We start from the raw sequence: 26,690 nt of genomic DNA, 5'->3' as shown, positions 1-26,690 counted from the left end.
ACTGTTGTAAAAATCCCGTGCGCTTACCAATTCCAACACAGGCGCACATTACACCAAAAGTCTTTTTTATTTTCATCGTTTTTTGACAGCCCTCTTTTCCTTCTGTGTTTTTTTCTGTGTGCTCTGTGTGCCAATGATGCCGGCGAGTTGAGGGGCATGGGGCGGGGGGCGGAATTTGATCATATTTAACGAGTTGCATTTGCTGCATATGTATTTATGGTTATTGTTACCAATAAAGATTGTTGTGGTTAATCTTAGAATCCTGATCACATGCAGTTATTGGGCAGTCGATAATATTAATCTTTATTCTCACAGGTAGGTGTGCATTAACACTGTAATAAAGTTATTCTGGAAACCCACGAGTTGCCACATTCCGGTACCTGATTCGGGTACATGGTTGGATAATACAGAATGTCCACTTCAACTAATGGGACATCTTTCTGGTCTCGTGAGAGGAACCGGAGCACCCGGAGAAAACGAACGCAGACACGGGAGAACATGCAGAGGCCACACAGACAGTAATCCAAGCTGAGTATAAATTCAGTGACCTTGGCACTACGAAGAAACAGTTGGTAACAACAATGCAACCGTGCCGCCCATCATAATCACAACCGGCACAGAGATTGAACTGTGCTGCTGGTGTCGCTCCCAATCACAAGGCACCGGTCCAGCAAACTGAGCGATCCAACTTCCCATATAAAAGTAACGACTCCTGGTGAGGATCTAATTCATCATCTGAAGCTATTTGCACTGCTAGATAAATAGCGCCCGCTAACCGATTGCACCACTGCAGCACATTGTACTACATGTCCAATCATTTTTACTTGATTCGTTTTGTTGACACCCCTCTTTTCGTCTCTCTGTTTGTTTGTACCGCGTGTATAACTGGTGCGGGTGAGTTGAGGGGCCTGGGGCCGTGGATGGGAATTTGATCATAGTTAACGAGTTGCATTTGGTGCATATTTAATTATAGTTATTGGTACTAATGAAGATAATTGCGGTTAATCTTAGAATCCTGGTCACATGCAATTAATATTAATCATTATTGTCACAAGTAGGCTTGCATTAACCTGTAATAATGTTATGTGGAAAGCTCCGAGTTGCCACATCCCGGTACCAGTTCGCGTATAGTGCTGGATAATACACAATATCCTCTTCGGCTCACGGGACATCTTTCGTGTCCCGTGAGAGGAACCGGAACACCTGGAGTAAATGAGTGCAGACGTGGGAAAACATGGAGTGGGCACACAGACATTGACCCAGCTGAGTATAGAACCTGTGACACCGAACTGTCAGTGCGATCCACGATGCACACATTCCAGTTATTGTGGCGTTGCCGCCCCAAGAAACTCAACCGGTGCAGACATCGAACTGGTGCTGCTGGCGTCGCTCCAAATCACCTGTCCAACTAACTGTGCGAACAAACATCCTATATTAAAAGTTTTGCTCCAGGTGAGGATCGAACTCACAACCTCGGCATCGCTCGCCGTTTGCACTGCTGTATAAGTACCGCGCGCTAACCGATTGCGCCACTGGAGCACAAAAAATGAAATGTCGAATCATTTTTACTGTTGTCGTTTTCTGACAGCCGTCTTTTCCCCTCTTTGATTGTTTGTTTGTGCCGTGTGTGCCAATGATGCCGGCGCGTTGAGGGGCATGGGGCGGGGGTCGGAATTTGATCATAGTTAACGTGTTGCATTTGCTGCATATTTAATTATCGTCATTGTTACTAATAAAGATTATTGTGGTTAATCTTAGAATCCTGGTCAGATGCAGTTATTGGGCTACAATATTAATCTTTATTGTCACAAGTAATTGTACATTAACACTGTAATAAAGTTATTCTGGAAAGGCATGAGGTGCCACATTAGTGAAGTGGACATTCTGTATTATCCAACCGTGTACCTGGTTCGGGTACACGGTTGGATAATACAGAATGTTCACTTCACTCATGGGATATCTTTCGTGTCCCGTGAGAGGAACCGGAACACCTGGAGGAAATGAGTGCAGACGTGGGAGAACATGGAGTGGGCACACAGACAGTGACCCAGCTGAGTATAGAACCTGTGACCTTGAACTGTCAGTGCGAACCACGATGCACACATTCCAGTTATTGTGGAGTTGCCGCCCCCAAGAAAGTCAACCGGTGCAGACATCGAACTGGTGCTGCTGGCGTCGCTCCAAATCACGTGTCCAACCAACTGTGCGAACCAACTTCCTTCTTAAGATTTCTGCTCCATGTGAGGGTCAAACTCACAATTCCGGAATTGCTCGCTGTTTACACTATTGTATAAATCCCGTGCGCTTACCAATTCCAACACAGGCGCACATTACCCCAAAAGTCTTTTTTACTTTCATCGTTTTTGACAGCCTTCTTTTCCCTCTGTGTTTTTTTCTGTGTGCTCTGTGTGCCAATGATGCCGGCGAGTTGAGCGGCATGGGGCGGGGGGGGGGGGGGGCGGGGGGGGGGAATTTGATCATAGTTAACGTGTTGCATTTGCTGCATATTTAATTATCGTCATTGTTACTAATAAAGATTATTGTGGTTAATGTTAGAATCCTGGTCAGATGCAGTGATTGGGCTATAATATTAATCTTTATTGTCACAAGTAGGTGTACATTAACACTGTAATAAAGTTATTCTGGAAAGGCACGAGTTGCCACATTAGTGAAGTGGACATTCTGTATTATCCAACCGTGTACCTGGTTCGGGTACACGGTTGGATAATACAGAATGTCCACTTCACTCATGGGATATCTTTCTGGTCTCGTGAGAGGAACCGGAACCCCTGGAGTAAATTAGCGCAGACATGGGAGAACATGGAGTGGGCACACAGACATTGACCCAGCTGAGAATAGAACCTGTGACACCGAACTGTCAGTGCGATCCACGATGCACACATTCCAGGAATTGTGGCGTTGCCGCCCCAAGACACTCAACCGGTGCAGACATCGAACTGGTGCTGCTGGCGTCGCTCCAAATCACCTGTCCAACTAACTGTGCGAACCAACATCCTATATTAAAAGTTTTGCTCCAGGTGAGGATCGAACTCACAACCTCGGCATCGCTCGCCGTTTGCACTGCTGTATAAGTACCGCGCGCTAACCGATTGCGCCACTGGAGCACAAAAAATGAAATGTCGAATCATTTTTACTGTTGTCGTTTTCTGACAGCCGTCTTTTCCCCTCTTTGATTGTTTGTTTGTGCCGTGTGTGCCAATGATGCCGGCGCGTTGAGGGGCATGGGGCGGGGGTCGGAATTTGATCATAGTTAACGTGTTGCATTTGCTGCATATTTAATTATCGTCATTGTTACTAATAAAGATTATTGTGGTTAATCTTAGAATCCTGGTCAGATGCAGTTATTGGGCTCCAATATTAATCTTTATTGTCACAAGTAATTGTACATTAACACTGTAATAAAGTTATTCTGGAAAGGCATGAGGTGCCACATTAGTGAAGTGGACATTCTGTATTATCCAACCGTGTACCTGGTTCGGGTACACGGTTGGATAATACAGAATGTTCACTTCACTCATGGGATATCTTTCGTGTCCCGTGAGAGGAACCGGAACACCTGGAGGAAATGAGTGCAGACGTGGGAGAACATGGAGTGGGCACACAGACAGTGACCCAGCTGAGTATAGAACCTGTGACCTTGAACTGTCAGTGCGAACCACGATGCACACATTCCAGTTATTGTGGAGTTGCCGCCCCCAAGAAAGTCAACCGGTGCAGACATCGAACTGGTGCTGCTGGCGTCGCTCCAAATCACGTGTACAACCAACTGTGCGAACCAACTTCCTTCTTAAGATTTCTGCTCCATGTGAGGGTCAAACTCACAATTCCGGAATTGCTCGCTGTTTACACTATTGTATAAATCCCGTGCGCTTACCAATTCCAACACAGGCGCACATTACCCCAAAAGTCTTTTTTACTTTCATCGTTTTTGACAGCCCTCTTTTCCCTCTGTGTTTTTTTCTGTGTGCTCTGTGTGCCAATGATGCCGGCGAGTTGAGCGGCATGGGGCGGGGGGGGCGGGGGGGGGGGGGGGGGGGGAATTTGATCATAGTTAACGTGTTGCATTTGCTGCATATTTAATTATCGTCATTGTTACTAATAAAGATTATTGTGGTTAATGTTAGAATCCTGGTCAGATGCAGTGATTGGGCTATAATATTAATCTTTATTGTCACAAGTAGGTGTACATTAACACTGTAATAAAGTTATTCTGGAAAGGCACGAGTTGCCACATTAGTGAAGTGGACATTCTGTATTATCCAACCGTGTACCTGGTTCGGGTACACGGTTGGATAATACAGAATGTCCACTTCACTCATGGGATATCTTTCTGGTCTCGTGAGAGGAACCGGAACCCCTGGAGTAAATTAGCGCAGACATGGGAGAACATGGAGTGGGCACACAGACATTGACCCAGCTGAGAATAGAACCTGTGACACCGAACTGTCAGTGCGATCCACGATGCACACATTCCAGTTATTGTGGCGTTGCCGCCCCAAGAAACTCAACCGGTGCAGACATCGAACTGGTGCTGCTGGCGTCGCTCCAAATCACCTGTCCAACTAACTGTGCGAACCAACATCCTATATTAAAAGTTTTACTCCAGGTGAGGATCGAACTCACAACCTCGGCATCGCTCGCCGTTTGCACTGCTGTATAAGTACCGCGCGCTAACCGATTGCGCCACTGGAGCACAAAAAATGAAATGTCGAATCATTTTTACTGTTGTCGTTTTCTGACAGCCGTCTTTTCCCCTCTTTGATTGTTTGTTTGTGCCGTGTGTGCCAATGATGCCGGCGCGTTGAGGGGCATGGGGCGGGGGTCGGAATTTGATCATAGTTAACGTGTTGCATTTGCTGCATATTTAATTATCTTCATTGTTACTAATAAAGATTATTGTGGTTAATTTTAGAATCCTGGTCAGATGCAGTTATTGGGCTACAATATTAATCTTTATTGTCACAAGTAATTGTACATTAACACTGTAATAAAGTTATTCTGGAAAGGCATGAGGTGCCACATTAGTGAAGTGGACATTCTGTACCTGGTTCGGGTACGCGGTTGGATAACACAGAATGTTCACTTCACTCATGGGATATCTTTCGTGTCCCGTGAGAGGAACCGGAACACCTGGAGTAAATGAGTGCAGACGTGGGAGAACATGGAGTGGGCACACAGACAGTGACCCAGCTGAGGATAGAACCTGTGACCTTGAACTGTCAGTGCGACCACGATGCACACATTCCAGTTATTGTGGAGTTGCCGCCCCCAAGAAAGTCAACCGGTGCAGACATCGAACTGGTGCTGCTGGCGTCGCTCCAAATCACGTGTCCAACCAACTGTGCGAACCAACTTCCTTCTTAAGATTTCTGCTCCATGTGAGGGTCAAACTCACAATCACGGAATTGCTCGCTGTTTACACTATTGTATAAATCCCGTGCGCTTACCAATTCCAACACAGGCGCACATTGCACCAAAAGTCTTTTTTACTTTCATCGTTTTTGACAGCCCTCTTTTCCCTCTGTGTTTTTTTCTGTGTGCTCTGTGTGCCAATGATGCCGGCGAGTTGAGCGGCATGGGGCGGGGGGCGGAATTTGATCATAGTTAACGTGTTGCATTTGCTGCATATTTAATTATCGTCATTGTTACTAATAAAGATTATTGTGGTTAATCTTAGAATCCTGGTCAGGTGCAGTGATTGGGCTATAATATTAATCTTTATTGTCACAAGTAATTGTACATTAACACTGTAATAAAGTTATTCTGGAAAGGCATGAGGTGCCACATTAGTGAAGTGGACATTCTGTATTATCCAACCGTGTACCTGGTTCGGGTACACGGTTGGATAATACAGAATGTTCACTTCACTCATGGGATATCTTTCGTGTCCCGTGAGAGGAACCGGAACACCTGGAGGAAATGAGTGCAGACGTGGGAGAACATGGAGTGGGCACACAGACAGTGACCCAGCTGAGTATAGAACCTGTGACCTTGAACTGTCAGTGCGAACCACGATGCACACATTCCAGTTATTGTGGAGTTGCCGCACCCAAGAAAGTCAACCGGTGCAGACATCGAACTGGTGCTGCTGGCGTCGCTCCAAATCACGTGTCCAACCAACTGTGCGAACCAACTTCCTTCTTAAGATTTCTGCTCCATGTGAGGGTCAAACTCACAATTCCGGAATTGCTCGCTGTTTACACTATTGTATAAATCCCGTGCGCTTACCAATTCCAACACAGGCGCACATTACACCAAAAGTCTTTTTTACTTTCATCGTTTTTTGACAGCCCTCTTTTCCCTCTGTGTTTTTTTCTGTGTGCTCTGTGTGCCAATGATGCCGGCGAGTTGAGCGGCATGGGGCGGGGGGGGGGGGGGGGGGGGGGGGTGGAATTTGATCATAGTTAACGTGTTGCATTTGCTGCATATTTAATTATCGTCATTGTTACTAATAAAGATTATTGTGGTTAATGTTAGAATCCTGGTCAGATGCAGTGATTGGGCTATAATATTAATCTTTATTGTCACAAGTAGGTGTACATTAACACTGTAATAAAGTTATTCTGGAAAGGCACGAGTTGTCACATTAGTGAAGTGGACATTCTGTATTATCCAACCGTGTACCTGGTTCGGGTACACGGTTGGATAATACAGAATGTCCACTTCACTCATGGGATATCTTTCTGGTTTCGTGAGAGGAACCGGAACCCCTGGAGTAAATTAGCGCAAACATGGGAGAACATGGAGTGGGCACACAGACATTGACCCAGCTGAGAATAGAACCTGTGACACCGAACTGTCAGTGCGATCCACGATGCACACATTCCAGTTATTGTGGCGTTGCCGCCCCAAGAAACTCAACCGGTGCAGACATCGAACTGGTGCTGCTGGCGTCGCTCCAAATCACCTGTCCAACTAACTGTGCGAACCAACATCCGAAATTAAAAGTTTTGCTCCAGGTGAGTATCGAACTCACAACCTCGGCATCGCTCGCCGTTTGCACTGCTGTATAAGTACCGCGCGCTAACCGATTGCGCAACTGGAGCACAAAAAATGAAATGTCGAATCATTTTTACTGTTGTCGTTTTCTGACAGCCCTCATTTCCCCTCTATGATTGTTTGTTTGTGCCGTGTGTGCAAATGATGCCGGCGCGTTGAGGGGCATGGGGCGGGGGTCGGAATTTGATCATAGTCAACGTGTTGCATTTGCTGCATATTTAATTATCGTCATTGTTACTAATAAAGATTATTGTGGTTAATCTTAGAATCCTGGTCAGATGCAGTTATTGGGCTACAATATTAATCTTTATTGTCACAAGTAATTGTACATTAACACTGTAATAAAGTTATTCTGGAAAGGCATGAGGTGCCACATTAGTGAAGTGGACATTCTGTACCTGGTTCGGGTACGCGGTTGGATAACACAGAATGTTCACTTCACTCATGGGATATCTTTCGTGTCCCGTGAGAGGAACCGGAACACCTGGAGTAAATGAGTGCAGACGTGGGAGAACATGGAGTGGGCACACAGACAGTGACCCAGCTGAGGATAGAACCTGTGACCTTGAACTGTCAGTGCGACCACGATGCACACATTCCAGTTATTGTGGAGTTGCCGCCCCCAAGAAAGTCAACCGGTGCAGACATCGAACTGGTGCTGCTGGCGTCGCTCCAAATCACGTGTCCAACCAACTGTGCGAACCAACTTCCTTCTTTAGATTTCTGCTCCATGTGAGGGTCAAACTCACAATCACGGAATTGCTCGCTGTTTACACTATTGTATAAATACCGTGCGCTTACCAATTCCAACACAGGCGCACATTACACCAAAAGTCTTTTTTACTTTCATCGTTTTTTGACAGCCCTCTTTTCCCTCTGTGTTTTTTTCTGTGTGCTCTGTGTGCCAATGATGCCGGCGAGTTGAGCGGCATGGGGCGGGGGGGGGGGGGGGGGGGGGGGAATTTGATCATAGTTAACGTGTTGCATTTGCTGCATATTTAATTATCGTCATTGTTACTAATAAAGATTATTGTGGTTAATGTTAGAATCCTGGTCAGATGCAGTGATTGGGCTATAATATTAATCTTTATTGTCACAAGTAGGTGTACATTAACACTGTAATAAAGTTATTCTGGAAAGGCACGAGTTGTCACATTAGTGAAGTGGACATTCTGTATTATCCAACCGTGTACCTGGTTCGGGTACACGGTTGGATAATGCAGAATGTCCACTTCACTCATGGGATATCTTTCTGGTCTCGTGAGAGGAACCGGAACCCCTGGAGTAAATTAGCGCAGACATGGGAGAACATGGAGTGGGCACACAGACATTGACCCAGCTGAGAATAGAACCTGTGACACCGAACTGTCAGTGCGATCCACGATGCACACATACCAGTTATTGTGGCGTTGCCGCCCCAAGAAACTCAACCGGTGCAGACATCGAGCTGGTGCTGCTGGCGTCGCTCCAAATCACCTGTCCAACTAACTGTGCGAACCAACATCCGAAATTAAATGTTTTGCTCCAGGTGAGTATCGAACTCACAACCTCGGCATCGCTCGCCGTTTGCACTGCTGTATAAGTACCGCGCGCTAACCGATTGCGCCACTGGAGCACAAAAAATGAAATGTCGAATCATTTTTACTGTTGTCGTTTTCTGACAGCCCTCATTTCCCCTCTATGATTGTTTGTTTGTGCCGTGTGTGCAAATGATGCCGGCGCGTTGAGGGGCATGGGGCGGGGGTCGGAATTTGATCATAGTCAACGTGTTGCATTTGCTGCATATTTAATTATCCTCATTGTTACTAATAAAGATTATTGTGGTTAATCTTAGAATCCTGGTCAGATGCAGTTATTGGGCTACAATATTAATCTTTATTGTCACAAGTAATTGTACATTAACACTGTAATAAAGTTATTCTGGAAAGGCATGAGTTGCCACATTAGTGAAGTGGACATTCTGTATTATCCAACCGTGTACCTGGTTCGGGTACACGGTTGGATAATACAGAATGTTCACTTCACTCATGGGATATCTTTCGTGGCCCGTGAGAGGAACCGGAACACCTGGAGGAAATGAGTGCAGACGTGGGAGAACATGGAGTGGGCACACAGACAGTGACCCAGCTGAGTATAGAACCTGTGACCTTGAACTGTCAGTGCGAACCACGATTCACACATTCCAGTTATTGTGGAGTTGCCGCCCCCAAGAAAGTCAACCGGTGCAGACATCGAACTGGTGCTGCTGGCGTCGCTCCAAATCACGTGTCCAACCAACTGTGCGAACCAACTTCCTTCTTAAGATTTCTGCTCCATGTGAGGGTCAAACTCACAATTCCGGAATTGCTCGCTGTTTACACTATTGTATAAATCCCGTGCGCTTACCAATTCCAACACAGGCGCACATTACACCAAAAGTCTTTTTTACTTTCATCGTTTTTGACAGCCCTCTTTTCCCTCTGTGTTTTTTTCTGTGTGCTCTGTGTGCCAATGATGCCGGCGAGTTGAGCGGCATGGGGCGGGGGGCGGCATTTGATCATAGTTAACGAGTTGCATTTGCTGCATATTTAATTATCGTCATTGTTACTAATAAAGATTATTGTGGTTAATCTTAGAATCCTGGTCACATGCAGTTATTGGGCAGTCGATAATATTAATCTTTATTGTCACAGGTAGGTGTGCATTAACACTGTAATAAAGTAATTCTGGAAACCCACGAGTTGCCACATTCCGGTACCTGGTTCGGGTACATGGTTGGATAATACAGAATGTCCACTTCAACTAATGGGACATCTTTCTGGTCTCGTGAGAGGAACCGGAGCACCCGGAGAACACGAACGCATATTTAATTATTGTTATTGGTACTAATAAAGATAATTGCGGTTAATCTTAGAATCCTGGTCACATGCAATTAATATTAATCATTATTGTCACAAGTAGGCTTGCATTAACCTGTAATAATATTATTGTGGAAAGCTCCGAGTTGCCACATCCCGGTACCAGTTCGCGTATACAGCTGGATAATACACAATATCCTCTTCGGCTCACGGGACATCTTTCGTGTCCCGTGAGAGGAACCGGAACACCTGGAGTAAATGAGCGCAGACGTGGGAGAACATGGAGTGGGCACACAGACATTGACCCTGCTGAGTATAGAACCTGTGACCTAGAACTGTCAGTGCGATCCACGTTGCACACATTCCAGTTATTGTGGCGTTGCCGCCTCAAGAAACTCAACCGGTGCAGACATCGAACTGGTGCTGCTGGCGTCGCTCCAAATCACCTGTCCAACTAACTGTGCGAACCAACATCCTATATTAAAAATATTGCTCCAGGTGAGGATCGAACTCACAACCTCGGCATCGCTCGCCGTTTGTACTGCTGTACAAGTACCGCGCGCTAACCGAGTGCGCCACTGGAGCACAAAAAATGAAATGTCGAATCATTTTTACTGTTGTCGTTTTCTGACAGCCGTCTTTTCCCCTCTATGATTGTTTGTTTGTGCCGTGTGTGCCAATGATGCCGGCGCGTTGAGGGGCATGGGGCGGGGGTCGGAATTTGATCATAGTTAACGTGTTGCATTTGCTGCATATTTAATTATCGTCTTATAATAAAGATTATTGTGGTTAATCTTAGATTCCTGGTCAGATGCAGTTTTTGGGCTACAATATTAATCTTTATTGTCACAAGTAATTGTACATTAACACTGTAATAAAGTTATTCTGGAAAGGCATTAGTTGCCACATTAGTGAAGTGGGCATTCTGTATTATCCAACCGAGTACCTGGTTCGGGTACACGGTTGGATAATACAGAATGTTCACTTCACTCATGGGATATCTTTCGTGTCCCGTGAGAGGAACCGGAACACCTGGAGTAAATGAGTGCAGACGTGGGAGAACATGGAGTGGGCACACAGACAGTGACCCAGCTGAGTATAGAACCTGTGACCTTGAACTGTCAGTGCGAACCACGATGCACACATTCCAGTTATTGTGGACTTGCCGCCCCCAAGAAAGTCAACCGGTGCAGACATCGAACTGGTGCTGCTGGCGTCGCTCCAAATCACGTGTCCAACCAACTGTGCGAACCAACTTCCTTCTTAAGATTTCTGCTCCATGTGAGGGTCAAACTGACAATCACGGAATTGCTCGCTGTTTACACTATTGTATAAATCCCGTGCGCTTACCAATTCCAACACAGGCGCACATTACACCAAAAGTCTTTTTTACTTTCATCGTTTTTGACAGCCCTCTTTTCCCTCTGTGTTTTTTTCTGTGTGCTCTGTGTGCCAATGATGCCGGCGAGTTGAGCGGCATGGGGCGGGGGGCGGAATTTGATCATAGTTAACGAGATGCATTTGCTGCATATTTATTTATGGTTATTGTTACCAATAAAGATTGTTGTGGTTAATCTTAGAATCCTGGTCACATGCAGTTATTGGGCAGTCGATAATATTAATCTTTATTGTCACAGGTAGGTGTGCATTAACACTGTAATAAAGTAATTCTGGAAACCCACGAGTTGCCACATTCCGGTACCTGGTTCGGGTACATGGTTGGATAATACAGAATATCCACTTCAACTAATGGGACATCTTTCTGGTCTCGTGAGAGGAACCGGAGCACCCGGAGAACACGAACGCATATTTAATTATTGTTATTGGTACTAATAAAGATAATTGCGGTTAATCTTAGAATCCTGGTCACATGCAATTAATATTAATCATTATTGTCACAAGTAAGCTTGCATTAACCTGTAATAATATTATTGTGGAAAGCTCCGAGTTGCCACATCCCGGTACCAGTTCGCGTATACAGCTGGATAATACACAATATCCTCTTCGGCTCACGGGACATCTTTCGTGTCCCGTGAGAGGAACCGGAACACCTGGAGTGAATGAGCGGAGACGTGGGAGAACATGGAGTGGGCACACAGACATTGACCCAGCTGAGTACAGAACCTGTGACCTAGAACTGTCAGTGCGATCCACGTTGCACACATTCCAGTTATTGTGGCGTTGCCGCCTCAAGAAACTCAACCGGTGCAGACATCGAACTGGTGCTGCTGGCGTCGCTCCAAATCACCTGTCCAACTAACTGTGCGAACCAACATCCTATATTAAAAATATTGCTCCAGGTGAGGATCGAACTCACAACCACGGCATCGCTCGCCGTTTGCACTGCTGTATAAGTACCGCGCGCTAACCGATTGCGCCACTGGAGCACAAAAAATGAAATGTCGCATCATTTTTACTGTTGTCGTTTTCTGACAGCCGTCTTTTCCCCTCTATGAATGTTTGTTTGTGCCGTGTGTGTCAATGATGCCGGCGCGTTGAGGGGCATGGGGCGGGGGGCGGAATTTGATCATAGTTAACGTGTTGCATTTGCTGCATATTTAATTATCGTCATTGTTACTAATAAAGATTATTGTGGTTAATCTTCGAATCCTGGTCAGATGCAGTTATTGGGTACAATATTAATCTTTATTGGCACAAGTAATTGTACATTAACACTGTAATAAAGTTATTCTGGAAAGGCATGAGGTGCCACAATAGTGAAGTGGACATTCTGTATTATCCAACCGTGTACCTGGTTCGGGTACACGGTTGGATAATACAGAATGTTCACTTCACTCATGGGATATCTTTCGTGTCCCGTGAGAGGAACCGGAACACCTGGAGTAAATGAGCGCAGACGTGGGAGAATATGGAGTGGGCACACAGACATTGACCCAGCTGAGTATAGAACCTGTGACCTAGAACTGTCAGTGCGAACCACGATGCACACATTCCAGTTATTGTGGAGTTGCCGCCCCCAAGAAAGTCAACCGGTGCAGACATCGAACTGGTGCTGCTGGCGTCGCTCAAAATCACGTGTCCAACCAACTGTGCGAACCATCTTCCTTCTTAAGATTTCTGCTCCATGTGAGGGTCAAACTCACAATCACGGAATTGCTCGCTGTTTACACTATTGTATAAATCCCGTGCGCTTACCAATTCCAACACAGGCGCACATTACACCAAAAGTCTTTTTTACTTTCATCGTTTTTTGACAGCCCTCTTTTCCCTCTGTGTTTTTTTCTGTGTGCTCTGTGTGCCAATGATGCCGGCGAGTTGAGCGGCATGGGGCGGGGGGGGCGGAATTTGATCATAGTTAACGAGTTGCATTTGCTGCATATTTATTTATAGTTATTGTTACCAATAAAGATTGTTGTGGTTAATCTTAGAATCCTGGTCACATGCAGTTATTGGGCAGTCGATAATATTAATCTTTATTGTCACAGGTAGGTGTGCATTAACACTGTAATAAAGTTATTCTGGAAACCCACGAGTTGCCACATTCCGGGACCTGGTTCGGGTACATGGTTGGATAATACAGAATGTCCACTTCAACTAATGGGACATCTTTCTGGTCTCGTGAGAGGAACCGGAGCACCCGGAGAAAACGAACGCAGACACGGGAGAACATGCAGAGGCCACACAGACAGTAACCAACATCCTGTATTAAAAGTGTTGCTCCAGGTGAGGATCGAACTCACAACCTCGGCATCGCTCGCCGTTTGCACTGCTGTATAAGTACCGCGCGCTAACCGATTGCGCCACTGGAGCACCAAAAATGAAATGTCGAATCATTTTTACTGTTGTCGTTTTCTGACAGCCGTCTTTTCCCCTCTTTGATTGTTTGTTTGTGCCGTGTGTGCCAATGATGCCGGCGCGTTGAGGGGCATGGGGCGGGGGTCGGAATTTGATCATAGTTAACGTGTTGCATTTGCTGCATATTTAATTATCGTCATTGTTACTAATAAAGATTATTGTGGTTAATCTTAGAATCCTGGTCAGATGCGGTTATTGGGCTACAATGTTAATCTTTATTGTCACAAGTAATTGTACATTAACACTGTAATAAAGTTATTCTGGAAAGGCATGAGGTGCCACATAAGTGAAGTGGACATTCTGTACCTGGTTCGGGTACACGGTTGGATAATACAGAATGTTCACTTCACTCATGGGATATCTTTCGTGTCCCGTGAGAGGAACCGGAACACCTGGAGTAAATGAGTGCAGACGTGGGAGAACATGGAGTGGGCACACAGACAGTGACCCAGCTGAGTATAGAACCTGTGACCTTGAACTGTCAGTGCGAACCACGATGCACACATTCCAGTTATTGTGGAGTTGCCGCCCCCAAGAAAGTCAACCGGTGCAGACATCGAACTGGTGCTGCTGGCGTCGCTCCAAATCACTTGTCCAACCAACTGTGCGAACCAACTTCCTTCTTAAGATTTCTGCTCCATGTGAGGGTCAAACTCACAATCACGGAACTGCTCGCTGTTTACACTGTTGTAAAAATCCCGTGCGTTTACCAATTCCAACACAGGCGCACATTACACCAAAAGTCTTTTTTACTTTCATCGTTTTTTGACAGCCCACTTTTCCCTCTGTGTTTTTTTCTGTGTGCTCTGTGTGCCAATGATGCCGGCGAGTTGAGGGGCATGGGGCGGGGGGCGGAATTTGATCATAGTTAACGAGTTGCATTTGCTGCATATATATTTATGGTTATTGTTACCAATAAAGATTGTTGTGGTTAATCTTAGAATCCTGGTCACATGCAGTTATTGGGCAGTCGATAATATTAATCTTTATTGTCACAGGTAGGTGTGCATTAACACTGTAATAAAGTTATTCTGGAAACCCACGAGTTGCCACATTCCGGCACCTGTTTCGGGTACATGGTTGGATAATACAGAATGTCCACTTCAACTAATGGGACATCTTTCTGGTCTCGTGAGAGGAACCGGAGCACCCGGAGAAAACGAACGCAGACACGGGAGAACATGCAGAGGCCACACAGACAGTAATCCAAGCTGAGTATAAATTCAGTGACCTTGGCACTACGAAGAAACAGTTGGTAACAACTATGCAACCGTGCCGCCCATCATAATCACAACCGGCACAGAGATTGAACTGTGCTGCTGGTGTCGCTCCCAATCACAAGGCACCGGTCCAGCAAACTGAGCGATCCAACTTCCCATATAAAAGTAACGACTCCTGGTGAGGATCTAATTCATCATCTGAAGCTATTTGCACTGCTAGATAAATAGCGCCCGCTAACCGATTGCACCACTGCAGCACATTGTACTACATGTCCAATCATTTTTACTTGAGTCGTTTTGTTGACACCCCTCTTTTCGTCTCTCTGTTTGTTTGTACCGCGTGTATAACTGGTGCGGGCGAGTTGAGGGGCCTGGGGCCGTGGATGGGAATTTGATCATAGTTAACGAGTTGCATTTGGTGCATATTTAATTATAGTTATTGGTACAAATAAAGATAATTGCGGTTAATCTTAGAATCCTGGTCACATGCAATTAATATTAATCATTATTGTCACAAGCAGGCTTGCATTAACCTGTAATAATGTTATGTGGAAAGCTCCGAGTTGCCACAACCCGGTACCAGTTCGCGTATACTGCTGGATAATACACAATATCCTCTTCGGCTCACGGGACATCTTTCGTGTCCCGTGAGAGGAACCGGAACACCTGGAGGAAATGAGTGCAGACGTGGGAGAAGATGGAGTGGGCACACAGACATTGACCCAGCTGAGTATATGACTTGCGACCTAGAACTGTCAGTGCGATCCACGATGCACACATTCCAGTTATTGTGGCGTTGCCGCCCCAAGAAACTCAACCGGTGCAGACATCGAACTGGTGCTGCTGGCGTCGCTCCAAATCACCTGTCCAACTAACTGTGCGAAGCAACATCCTGTATTAAAAGTTTTGCTCCAGGTGAGGATCGAACTCACAACCTCGGCAACGCTCGCCGTTTGCACTGCTGTATAAGTACCGCGCGCTAACCGATTGCGCCACTGGAGCACAAAAAATGAAATGTCGAATCATTTTTACCGTTGTCGTTTTCTGACAGCCGTCTTTTCCCCTCTTTGATTGTTTGTTTGTGCCGTGTGTGCCAATGATGCCGGCGCGTTGAGGGGCATGGGGCGGGGGTCGGAATTTGATCATAGTTAACGTGTTGCATTTGCTGCATATTTAATTATCGTCATTGTTACTAATAAAGATTATTGTGGTTAATCTTAGAATCCTGGTCAGATGCAGTTATTGGGCTACAATATTAATCTTTATTGTCACAATAATTGTACATTAACACTGTAATAAAGTTATTCTGGAAAGGCATGAGGTGCCACATTAGTGAAGTGGACATTCTGTATTATCCAACCGTGTACCTGGTTCGGGTACATGGTTGGATAATACAGAATGTCCACTTCAACTAATGGGACACCTTTCTGGTCTCGTGAGAGGAACCGGAGCACCGGGAGAAAACGAACGCAGACACGGGAGAACATGCAGAGGCCACACAGACAGTAACCAACTTCCTGTATTAAAAGTTTTGCTCCAGGTGAGGATCGAACTCACAACCTAGGCATCGCTCGCCGTTTGCACTGCTGTATAAGTACCGCGCGCTAACCGATTGCGCCACTGGAGCACAAAAAATGAAATGTCGAATCATTTTTACTGTTGTCGTTTTCTGACAGTCGTCTTTTCCCCTCTTTGATTGTTTGTTTGTGCCGTGTGTGCCAATGATGCCGGCGCGTTGAGGGGCATGGGGCGGGGGTCGGAATTTGATCATAGTTAACGTGTTGCATTTGCTGCATATTTAATTATCGTCATTGTTACTAATAAAGATTATTATGGTTAATCTTAGAATCCTGGTCAGATGCAGTTATTGGGCTACAATATTAATCTTTATTGTCACAAGTAATTGTACATTAACACTGTAATAAAGTTATTCTGGAAAGGCATGAGGTGCCACATTAGTGAAGTGGACATTCTGTATTATCCAACCGTGTACCTGGTTCGGGTACACGGTTGGAGAATACAGAATGTTCACTTCACTCATGGGATATCTTTCGTGTCCCGTGAGAGGAACCGGAACACCTGGAGTAAATGAGTGCAGTCGTGGGAGAACATGGAGTGGGCACACAGACAGTGACCCAGCTGAGTATAGAACCTGTGACCTTGAACTGTCAGTGCGAACCACGATGCACACATTCCAGTTATTGTGGAGTTGCCGCCCCCAAGAAAGTCAACCGGTGCAGACATCGAACTGGTGCTGCTGGCGTCGCTCCAAATCACCTGTCCAACCAACTGTGCGAACCAACTTCCTTCTTAAGATTTCTGCTCCATGTGAGGGTCAAACTCACAATCACAGAATTGCTCGCTGTTTACACTATTGTATAAATCCCGTGCGCTTACCAATTCCAACACAGGCGCACATTACACCAAAAGTCTTTTTTACTTTCATCGTTTTTTGACAGCCCTCTTTTCCCTCTGTGTTTGTTTCTTTGTGCTCTGTGTGCCAATGATGCCGGCGAGTTGAGCGGCATGGGGCGGGGGGCGGAATTTGATCATAGTTAACGAGTTGCATTTGCTGCATATTTATTTATGGTTATTGTTACCAATAAAGATTGTTGTGGTTAATCTTAGAATCCTGGTCACATGCAGTTATTGGGCAGTCGATAATATTCATCTTTATTGTCACAGGTAGGTGTGCATTAACACTGTAATAAAGTTATTCTGGAAACCCACGAGTTGCCACATTCCGGTACCTGGTTCGGGTACATGGTTGGATAATACAGAATGTCCACTTCAACTAATGGGACATCTTTCTGGTCTCGTGAGAGGAACCGGAGCACCCGGAGAAAACGAACGCAGACACGGGGGAACATGCAGAGGCCACACAGACAGTAACCAACATTATAAGTTTGGCTCCAGGTGAGGATCGAACTCACAACCTCGGCATCGCTCGCCGTTTGCACTGCTGTATAAGTACCGCGCGCTAACCGATTGCGCAACTGGAGCACAAACAATGAAATGTCGAATCATTTTTACTGTTGTCGTTTTCTGACAGCCGTCTTTTCCCCTCTTTGATTGTTTGTTTGTGCCGTGTGTGCCAATGATGCCGGCGCGTTGAGGGGCATGGGGCGGGGGTCGGAATTTGATCATAGTTAACGTGTTGCATTTGCTGCATAATTAATTATCGTCATTGTTACTAATAAAGATTATTGTGGTTAATCTTAGAATCCTGGTCAGATGCAGTTATTGGGCTACAATATTAATCTTTATTGTCACAAGTAATTGTACATTAACACTGTAATAAAGTTATTCTGGAAAGGCATGAGGTGCCACATTAGTGAAGTGGACATTCTGTACCTGGTTCGGGTACACGGTTGGATAATACAGAATGTTCACTTCACTCATGGGATATCTTTCGTGTCCCGTGAGAGGAACCGGAACACCTGGAGTAAATGAGTGCAGACGTGGGAGAACATGGACTGGGCACACAGACAGTGACCCAGGTGAGTATAGAACCTGTGACCTTGAACTGTCAGTGCGAACCACGATGCACACATTCCAGTTATTGTGGAGTTGCCGCCCCCAAGAAAGTCAACCGGTGCAGACATCGAACTGGTGCTGCTGGCGTCGCTCCAAATCACGTGTCCAACCAACTGTGCGAACCAACTTCCTTCTTAAGATTTCTGCTCCATGTGAGGGTCAAACTCACAATCACGGAATTGCTCGCTGTTTACACTGTTGTAAAAATCCCGTGCGCTTACCAATTCCAACACAGGCGCACATTACACCAAAAGTCTTTTTTACTTTCATCGTTTTTTGACAGCCCTCTTTTCCTTCTGTGTTTTTTTCTGTGTGCTCTGTGTGCCAATGATGCCGGCGAGTTGAGGGGCATGGGGCGGGGGGCGGAATTTGATCATATTTAACGAGTTGCATTTGCTGCATATGTATTTATGGTTATTGTTACCAATAAAGATTGTTGTGGTTAACCTTAGAATCCTGATCACATGCAGTTATTGGGCAGTCGATAATATTAATCTTTATTGTCACAGGTAGGTGTGCATTAACACTGTAATAAAGTAATTCTGGAAACCCACGAGTTGCCACATTCCGGTACCTGATTCGGGTACATGGTTGGATAATACAGAATGTCCACTTCAACTAATGGGACATCTTTCTGGTCTCGTGAGAGGAACCGGAGCACCCGGAGAACGCAGACACGGGAGAACATGCAGAGGCCACACAGACAGTAATCCAAGCTGAGTATAAATTCAGTGACCTTGGCCCTACGAAGAAACAGTTGGTAACAACAATGCAACCGTGCCGCCCATCATAATCACAACCGGCACAGAGATTGAACTGTGCTGCTGGTGTCGCTCCCAATCACAAGGCACCGGTCCAGCAAACTGAGCGATCCAACTTCCCATATAAAAGTAACGACTCCTGGTGAGGATCTAATTCATCATCTGAAGCTATTTGCACTGCTAGATAAATAGCGCCCGCTAACCGATTGCACCACTGCAGCACATTGTACTACATGTCCAATCATTTTTACTTGATTCGTTTTGTTGACACCCCTCTTTTCGTCTCTCTGTTTGTTTGTACCGCGTGTATAACTGGTGCGGGTGAGTTGAGGGGCCTGGGGCCGTGGATGGGAATTTGATCATAGTTAACGAGTTGCATTTGGTGCATATTTAATTATAGTTATTGGTACTAATGAAGATAATTGCGGTTAATCTTAGAATCCTGGTCACATGCAATTAATATTAATCATTATTGTCACAAGTAGGCTTGCATTAACCTGTAATAATGTTATGTGGAAAGCTCCGAGTTGCCACATCCCGGTACCAGTTCGCGTATAGTGCTGGATAATACACAATATCCTCTTCGGCTCACGGGACATCTTTCGTGTCCCGTGAGAGGAACCGGAACACCTGGAGTAAATGAGTGCAGACGTGGGAAAACATGGAGTGGGCACACAGACATTGACCCAGCTGAGTATAGAACCTGTGACACCGAACTGTCAGTGCGATCCACGATGCACACATTCCAGTTATTGTGGCGTTGCCGCCCCAAGAAACTCAACCGGTGCAGACATCGAACTGGTGCTGCTGGCGTCGCTCCAAATCACCTGTCCAACTAACTGTGCGAACAAACATCCTATATTAAAAGTTTTGCTCCAGGTGAGGATCGAACTCACAACCTCGGCATCGCTCGCCGTTTGCACTGCTGTATAAGTACCGCGCGCTAACCGATTGCGCCACTGGAGCACAAAAAATGAAATGTCGAATCATTTTTACTGTTGTCGTTTTCTGACAGCCGTCTTTTCCCCTCTTTGATTGTTTGTTTGTGCCGTGTGTGCCAATGATGCCGGCGCGTTGAGGGGCATGGGGCGGGGGTCGGAATTTGATCATAGTTAACGTGTTGCATTTGCTGCATATTTAATTATCGTCATTGTTACTAATAAAGATTATTGTGGTTAATCTTAGAATCCTGGTCAGATGCAGTTATTGGGCTACAATATTAATCTTTATTGTCACAAGTAATTGTACATTAACACTGTAATAAAGTTATTCTGGAAAGGCATGAGGTGCCACATTAGTGAAGTGGACATTCTGTATTATCCAACCGTGTACCTGGTTCGGGTACACGGTTGGATAATACAGAATGTTCACTTCACTCATGGGATATCTTTCGTGTCCCGTGAGAGGAACCGGAACACCTGGAGGAAATGAGTGCAGACGTGGGAGAACATGGAGTGGGCACACAGACAGTGACCCAGCTGAGTATAGAACCTGTGACCTTGAACTGTCAGTGCGAACCACGATGCACACATTCCAGTTATTGTGGAGTTGCCGCACCCAAGAAAGTCAACCGGTGCAGACATCGAACTGGTGCTGCTGGCGTCGCTCCAAATCACGTGTACAACCAACTGTGCGAACCAACTTCCTTCTTAAGATTTCTGCTCCATGTGAGGGTCAAACTCACAATTCCGGAATTGCTCGCTGTTTACACTATTGTATAAATCCCGTGCGCTTACCAATTCCAACACAGGCGCACATTACCCCAAAAGCCTTTTTTACTTTCATCGTTTTTGACAGCCCTCTTTTCCCTCTGTGTTTTTTTCTGTGTGCTCTGTGTGCCAATGATGCCGGCGAGTTGAGCGGCATGGGGCGGGGGGGGGGGGGGGGCGGGGGGGGGGGGGGGGAATTTGATCATAGTTAACGTGTTGCATTTGCTGCATATTTAATTATCGTCATTGTTAGTAATAAAGATTATTGTGGTTAATGTTAGAATCCTGGTCAGATGCAGTGATTGGGCTACAATATTAATCTTTATTGTCACAAGTAATTGTACATTAACACTGTAATAAAGTTATTCTGGAAAGGCATGAGGTGCCACATTAGTGAAGTGGACATTCTGTACCTGGTTCGGGTACGCGGTTGGATAACACAGAATGTTCACTTCGCTCATGGGATATCTTTCGGGTCCCGTGAGAGGAACCGGAACACCTGGAGTAAATGAGTGCAGACGTGGGAGAACATGGAGTGGGCACACAGACAGTGACCCAGCTGAGGATAGAACCTGTGACCTTGAACTGTCAGTGCGACCACGATGCACACATTCCAGTTATTGTGGAGTTGCCGCCCCCAAGAAAGTCAACCGGTGCAGACATCGAACTGGTGCTGCTGGCGTCGCTCCAAATCACGTGTCCAACCAACTGTGCGAACCAACTTCCTTCTTAAGATTTCTGCTCCATGTGAGGGTCAAACTCACAATCACGGAATTGCTCGCTGTTTACACTATTGTATAAATCCCGTGCGCTTACCAATTCCAACTCAGGCGCACATTGCACCAAAAGTCTTTTTTACTTTCATCGTTTTTGACAGCCCTCTTTTCCCTCTGTGTTTTTTTCTGTGTGCTCTGTGTGCCAATGATGCCGGCGAGTTGAGCGGCATGGGGCGGGGGGCGGAATTTGATCATAGTTAACGTGTTGCATTTGCTGCATATTTAATTATCGTCATTGTTACTAATAAAGATTATTGTGGTTAATCTTAGAATCCTGGTCAGGTGCAGTGATTGGGCTATAATATTAATCTTTATTGTCACAAGTAATTGTACATTAACACTGTAATAAAGTTATTCTGGAAAGGCATGAGGTGCCACATTAGTGAAGTGGACATTCTGTATTATCCAACCGTGTACCTGGTTCGGGTACACGGTTGGATAATACAGAATGTTCACTTCACTCATGGGATATCTTTCGTGTCCCGTGAAGGAACCGGAACACCTGGAGGAAATGAGTGCAGACGTGGGAGAACATGGAGTGGGCACACAGACAGTGACCCAGCTGAGTATAGAACCTGTGACCTTGAACTGTCAGTGCGAACCACGATGCACACATTCCAGTTATTGTGGAGTTGCCGCACCCAAGAAAGTCAACCGGTGCAGACATCGAACTGGTGCTGCTGGCGTCGCTCCAAATCACGTGTCCAACCAACTGTGCGAACCAACTTCCTTCTTAAGATTTCTGCTCCATGTGAGGGTCAAACTCACAATTCCGGAATTGCTCGCTGTTTACACTATTGTATAAAACCCGTGCGCTTACCAATTCCAACACAGGCGCACATTACACCAAAAGTCTTTTTTACTTTCATCGTTTTTGACAGCCCTCTTTTCCCTCTGTGTTTTTTTCTGTGTGCTCTGTGTGCCAATGATGCCGGCGAGTTGAGCGGCATGGGGCGGGGGGCGGCATTTGATCATAGTTAACGAGTTGCATTTGCTGCATATTTAATTATCGTCATTGTTACTAATAAAGATTATTGTGGTTAATGTTAGAATCCTGGTCAGATGCAGTGATTGGGCTATAATATTAATCATTATTGTCACAAGTAGGTGTACATTAACACTGTAATAAAGTTATTCTGGAAAGGCACGAGTTGTCACATTAGTGAAGTGGACATTCTGTATTATCCAACCGTGTACCTGGTTCGGGTACACGGTTGGATAATACAGAATGTCCACTTCACTCATGGGATATCTTTCTGGTCTCGTGAGAGGAACCGGAACCCCTGGAGTAAATTAGCGCAGACATGGGAGAACATGGAGTGGGCACACAGACATTGACCCAGCTGAGAATAGAAACTGTGACACCGAACTGTCAGTGCGATCCACGATGCACACATTCCAGTTATTGTGGCGTTGCCGCCCCAAGAAACTCAACCGGTGCAGACATCGAACTGGTGCTGCTGGCGTCGCTCCAAATCACCTGTCCAACTAACTGTGCGAACCAACATCCGAAATTAAAAGTTTTGCTCCAGGTGAGTATCGAACTCACAACCTCGGCATCGCTCGCCGTTTGCACTGCTGTATAAGTACCGCGCGCTAACCGATTGCGCCACTGGAGCACAAAAAATGAAATGTCGAATCATTTTTACTGTTGTCGTTTTCTGACAGCCCTCATTTCCCCTCTATGATTGTTTGTTTGTGCCGTGTGTGCAAATGATGCCGGCGCGTTGAGGGGCATGGGGCGGGGGTCGGAATTTGATCATAGTCAACGTGTTGCATTTGCTGCATATTTAATTATCGTCATTGTTACTAATAAAGATTATTGTGGTTAATCTTAGAATCCTGGTCAGATGCAGTTATTGGGCTACAATATTAATCTTTATTGTCACAAGTAATTGTACATTAACACTGTAATAAAGTTATTCTGGAAAGGCATGAGGTGCCACATTAGTGAAGTGGACATTCTGTATTATCCAACCGTGTACCTGGTTCGGGTACACGGTTGGATAATACAGAATGTTCACTTCACTCATGGGATATCTTTCGTGTCCCGTGAGAGGAACCGGAACACCTGGAGGAAATGAGTGCAGACGTGGGAGAACATGGAGTGGGCACACAGACAGTGACCCAGCTGAGTATAGAACCTGTGACCTTGAACTGTCAGTGCGAACCACGATGCACACATTCCAGTTATTGTGGAGTTGCCGCCCCCAAGAAAGTCAACCGGTGCAGACATCGAACTGGTGCTGCTGGCGTCGCTCCAAATCACGTGTACAACCAACTGTGCGAACCAACTTCCTTCTTAAGATTTCTGCTCCATGTGAGGGTCAAACTCACAATTCCGGAATTGCTCGCTGTTTACACTATTGTATAAATCCCGTGCGCTTACCAATTCCAACACAGGCGCACATTACCCCAAAAGTCTTTTTTACTTTCATCGTTTTTGACAGCCCTCTTTTCCCTCTGTGTTTTTTTCTGTGTGCTCTGTGTGCCAATGATGCCGGCGAGTTGAGCGGCATGGGGCGGGGGGGGGGGGGGGGGGGGGAATTTGATCATAGTTAACGTGTTGCATTTGCTGCATATTTAATTATCGTCATTGTTACTAATAAAGATTATTGTGGTTAATGTTAGAATCCTGGTCAGATGCAGTGATTGGGCTATAATATTAATCTTTATTGTCACAAGTAGGTGTACATTAACACTGTAATAAAGTTATTCTGGAAAGGCACGAGTTGCCACATTAGTGAAGTGGACATTCTGTATTATCCAACCGTGTACCTGGTTCGGGTACACGGTTGGATAATACAGAATGTCCACTTCACTCATGGGATATCTTTCTGGTCTCGTGAGAGGAACCGGAACCCCTGGAGTAAATTAGCGCAGACATGGGAGAACATGGAGTGGGCACACAGACATTGACCCAGCTGAGAATAGAACCTGTGACACCGAACTGTCAGTGCGATCCACGATGCACACATTCCAGTTATTGTGGCGTTGCCGCCCCAAGAAACTCAACCGGTGCAGACATCGAACTGGTGCTGCTGGCGTCGCTCCAAATCACCTGTCCAACTAACTGTGCGAACCAACATCCTATATTAAAAGTTTTGCTCCAGGTGAGGATCGAACTCACAACCTCGGCATCGCTCGCCGTTTGCACTGCTGTATAAGTACCGCGCGCTAACCGATTGCGCCACTGGAGCACAAAAAATGAAATGTCGAATCATTTTTACTGTTGTCGTTTTCTGACAGCCGTCTTTTCCCCTCTTTGATTGTTTGTTTGTGCCGTGTGTGCCAATGATGCCGGCGCGTTGAGGGGCATGGGGCGGGGGTCGGAATTTGATCATAGTTAACGTGTTGCATTTGCTGCATATTTAATTATCTTCATTGTTACTAATAAAGATTATTGTGGTTAATTTTAGAATCCTGGTCAGATGCAGTTATTGGGCTACAATATTAATCTTTATTGTCACAAGTAATTGTACATTAACACTGTAATAAAGTTATTCTGGAAAGGCATGAGGTGCCACATTAGTGAAGTGGACATTCTGTATTATCCAACCGTGTACCTGGTTCGGGTACACGGTTGGATAATACAGAATGTTCACTTCACTCATGGGATATCTTTCGTGTCCCGTGAGAGGAACCGGAACACCTGGAGGAAATGAGTGCAGACGTGGGAGAACATGGAGTGGGCACACAGACAGTGACCCAGCTGAGTATAGAACCTGTGACCTTGAACTGTCAGTGCGAACCACGATGCACACATTCCAGTTATTGTGGAGTTGCCGCACCCAAGAAAGTCAACCGGTGCAGACATCGAACTGGTGCTGCTGGCGTCGCTCCAAATCACGTGTCCAACCAACTGTGCGAACCAACTTCCTTCTTAAGATTTCTGCTCCATGTGAGGGTCAAACTCACAATTCCGGAATTGCTCGCTGTTTACACTATTGTATAAAACCCGTGCGCTTACCAATTCCAACACAGGCGCACATTACACCAAAAGTCTTTTTTACTTTCATCGTTTTTGACAGCCCTCTTTTCCCTCTGTGTTTTTTTCTGTGTGCTCTGTGTGCCAATGATGCCGGCGAGTTGAGCGGCATGGGGCGGGGGGCGGCATTTGATCATAGTTAACGAGTTGCATTTGCTGCATATTTAATTATCGTCATTGTTACTAATAAAGATTATTGTGGTTAATCTTAGAATCCTGGTCAGGTGCAGTGATTGGGCTATAATATTAATCTTTATTGTCACAAGTAGGTGTACATTAACACTGTAATAAAGTTATTCTGGAAAGGCACGAGTTGCCTCATTAGTGAAGTGGACATTCTGTATTATCCAACCGTGTACCTGGTTCGGGTACACGGTTGGATAATACAGAATGTCCACTTCACTCATGGGATATCTTTCTGGTCTCGTGAGAGGAACCGGAACGCCTGGAGTAAATTAGCGCAGACATGGGAGAACATGGAGTGGGCACACAGACATTGACCCAGCTGAGAATAGAACCTGTGACACCGAACTGTCAGTGCGATCCACGATGCACACATTCCAGTTATTGTGGCGTTGCCGCCCCAAGAAACTCAACCGGTGCAGACATCGAACTGGTGCTGCTGGCGTCGCTCCAAATCACCTGTCCAACTAACTGTGCGAACCAACTTCCTTCTTAAGATTTCTGCTTCATGTGAGGGTCAAACTCACAATCACGGAATTGCTCGCTGTTTACACTATTGTATAAATCCCGTGCGCTTACCAATTCCAACACAGGCGCACATTACACCAAAAGTCTTTTTTACTTTCATCGTTTTTTGACAGCCCTCTTTTCCCTCTGTGTTTTTTTCTGTGTGCTCTGTGTGCCAATGATGCCGGCGAGTTGAGCGGCATGGGGCGGGGGGGGGGGGGGGGGGGGGGGGTAATTTGATCATAGTTAACGTGTTGCATTTGCTGCATATTTAATTATCGTCATTGTTACTAATAAAGATTATTGTGGTTAATGTTAGAATCCTGGTCAGATGCA

At 45.7% G+C, this 26,690-nt stretch overlaps 14 non-coding genes across 14 annotated transcripts; all 14 read right to left on the bottom strand.

Annotated features, from left to right (window-relative positions):
* Window positions 1-1,444: 1,444 nt before the first annotated feature.
* On the bottom strand, window positions 1,445-1,539 carry trnai-uau (transfer RNA isoleucine (anticodon UAU)). The gene is made up of 2 exons: window positions 1,502-1,539; window positions 1,445-1,480 (listed from the first exon to the last, which is right to left on the bottom strand). It is a non-coding gene; the product is annotated as a tRNA-Ile (tRNA).
* Window positions 1,540-3,030: 1,491 nt separating this feature from the next.
* On the bottom strand, window positions 3,031-3,125 carry trnai-uau (transfer RNA isoleucine (anticodon UAU)). The gene is made up of 2 exons: window positions 3,088-3,125; window positions 3,031-3,066 (listed from the first exon to the last, which is right to left on the bottom strand). It is a non-coding gene; the product is annotated as a tRNA-Ile (tRNA).
* Window positions 3,126-4,619: 1,494 nt separating this feature from the next.
* Window positions 4,620-4,714, bottom strand: trnai-uau (transfer RNA isoleucine (anticodon UAU)). The gene is made up of 2 exons: window positions 4,677-4,714; window positions 4,620-4,655 (listed from the first exon to the last, which is right to left on the bottom strand). It is a non-coding gene; the product is annotated as a tRNA-Ile (tRNA).
* A 2,258-nt stretch (window positions 4,715-6,972) lies between these two features.
* Window positions 6,973-7,067, bottom strand: trnai-uau (transfer RNA isoleucine (anticodon UAU)). The gene is made up of 2 exons: window positions 7,030-7,067; window positions 6,973-7,008 (listed from the first exon to the last, which is right to left on the bottom strand). It is a non-coding gene; the product is annotated as a tRNA-Ile (tRNA).
* A 1,473-nt stretch (window positions 7,068-8,540) lies between these two features.
* On the bottom strand, window positions 8,541-8,635 carry trnai-uau (transfer RNA isoleucine (anticodon UAU)). The gene is made up of 2 exons: window positions 8,598-8,635; window positions 8,541-8,576 (listed from the first exon to the last, which is right to left on the bottom strand). It is a non-coding gene; the product is annotated as a tRNA-Ile (tRNA).
* A 1,712-nt stretch (window positions 8,636-10,347) lies between these two features.
* On the bottom strand, window positions 10,348-10,442 carry trnat-ugu (transfer RNA threonine (anticodon UGU)). The gene is made up of 2 exons: window positions 10,405-10,442; window positions 10,348-10,383 (listed from the first exon to the last, which is right to left on the bottom strand). It is a non-coding gene; the product is annotated as a tRNA-Thr (tRNA).
* Window positions 10,443-12,149: 1,707 nt separating this feature from the next.
* On the bottom strand, window positions 12,150-12,244 carry trnai-uau (transfer RNA isoleucine (anticodon UAU)). Its single transcript has 2 exons — window positions 12,207-12,244; window positions 12,150-12,185 (listed from the first exon to the last, which is right to left on the bottom strand). It is a non-coding gene; the product is annotated as a tRNA-Ile (tRNA).
* Window positions 12,245-13,533: 1,289 nt separating this feature from the next.
* trnai-uau (transfer RNA isoleucine (anticodon UAU)) lies at window positions 13,534-13,628 on the bottom strand. Its single transcript has 2 exons — window positions 13,591-13,628; window positions 13,534-13,569 (listed from the first exon to the last, which is right to left on the bottom strand). It is a non-coding gene; the product is annotated as a tRNA-Ile (tRNA).
* Window positions 13,629-15,800: 2,172 nt separating this feature from the next.
* trnai-uau (transfer RNA isoleucine (anticodon UAU)) lies at window positions 15,801-15,895 on the bottom strand. The gene is made up of 2 exons: window positions 15,858-15,895; window positions 15,801-15,836 (listed from the first exon to the last, which is right to left on the bottom strand). It is a non-coding gene; the product is annotated as a tRNA-Ile (tRNA).
* Window positions 15,896-16,425: 530 nt separating this feature from the next.
* trnai-uau (transfer RNA isoleucine (anticodon UAU)) lies at window positions 16,426-16,520 on the bottom strand. The gene is made up of 2 exons: window positions 16,483-16,520; window positions 16,426-16,461 (listed from the first exon to the last, which is right to left on the bottom strand). It is a non-coding gene; the product is annotated as a tRNA-Ile (tRNA).
* A 1,281-nt stretch (window positions 16,521-17,801) lies between these two features.
* On the bottom strand, window positions 17,802-17,896 carry trnai-uau (transfer RNA isoleucine (anticodon UAU)). The gene is made up of 2 exons: window positions 17,859-17,896; window positions 17,802-17,837 (listed from the first exon to the last, which is right to left on the bottom strand). It is a non-coding gene; the product is annotated as a tRNA-Ile (tRNA).
* Window positions 17,897-20,062: 2,166 nt separating this feature from the next.
* trnai-uau (transfer RNA isoleucine (anticodon UAU)) lies at window positions 20,063-20,157 on the bottom strand. Its single transcript has 2 exons — window positions 20,120-20,157; window positions 20,063-20,098 (listed from the first exon to the last, which is right to left on the bottom strand). It is a non-coding gene; the product is annotated as a tRNA-Ile (tRNA).
* A 3,043-nt stretch (window positions 20,158-23,200) lies between these two features.
* On the bottom strand, window positions 23,201-23,295 carry trnai-uau (transfer RNA isoleucine (anticodon UAU)). Its single transcript has 2 exons — window positions 23,258-23,295; window positions 23,201-23,236 (listed from the first exon to the last, which is right to left on the bottom strand). It is a non-coding gene; the product is annotated as a tRNA-Ile (tRNA).
* A 1,486-nt stretch (window positions 23,296-24,781) lies between these two features.
* On the bottom strand, window positions 24,782-24,876 carry trnai-uau (transfer RNA isoleucine (anticodon UAU)). Its single transcript has 2 exons — window positions 24,839-24,876; window positions 24,782-24,817 (listed from the first exon to the last, which is right to left on the bottom strand). It is a non-coding gene; the product is annotated as a tRNA-Ile (tRNA).
* Between the last annotated feature and the right edge of the window lie 1,814 nt (window positions 24,877-26,690).

Source organism: Scyliorhinus torazame, chromosome 5 (assembly GCF_047496885.1).
Source record: "Scyliorhinus torazame isolate Kashiwa2021f chromosome 5, sScyTor2.1, whole genome shotgun sequence".
In the NCBI taxonomy this organism is placed as follows: domain Eukaryota; kingdom Metazoa; phylum Chordata; class Chondrichthyes; order Carcharhiniformes; family Scyliorhinidae; genus Scyliorhinus; species Scyliorhinus torazame.
This window is presented reverse-complemented; position numbering and strand designations above follow the sequence as displayed.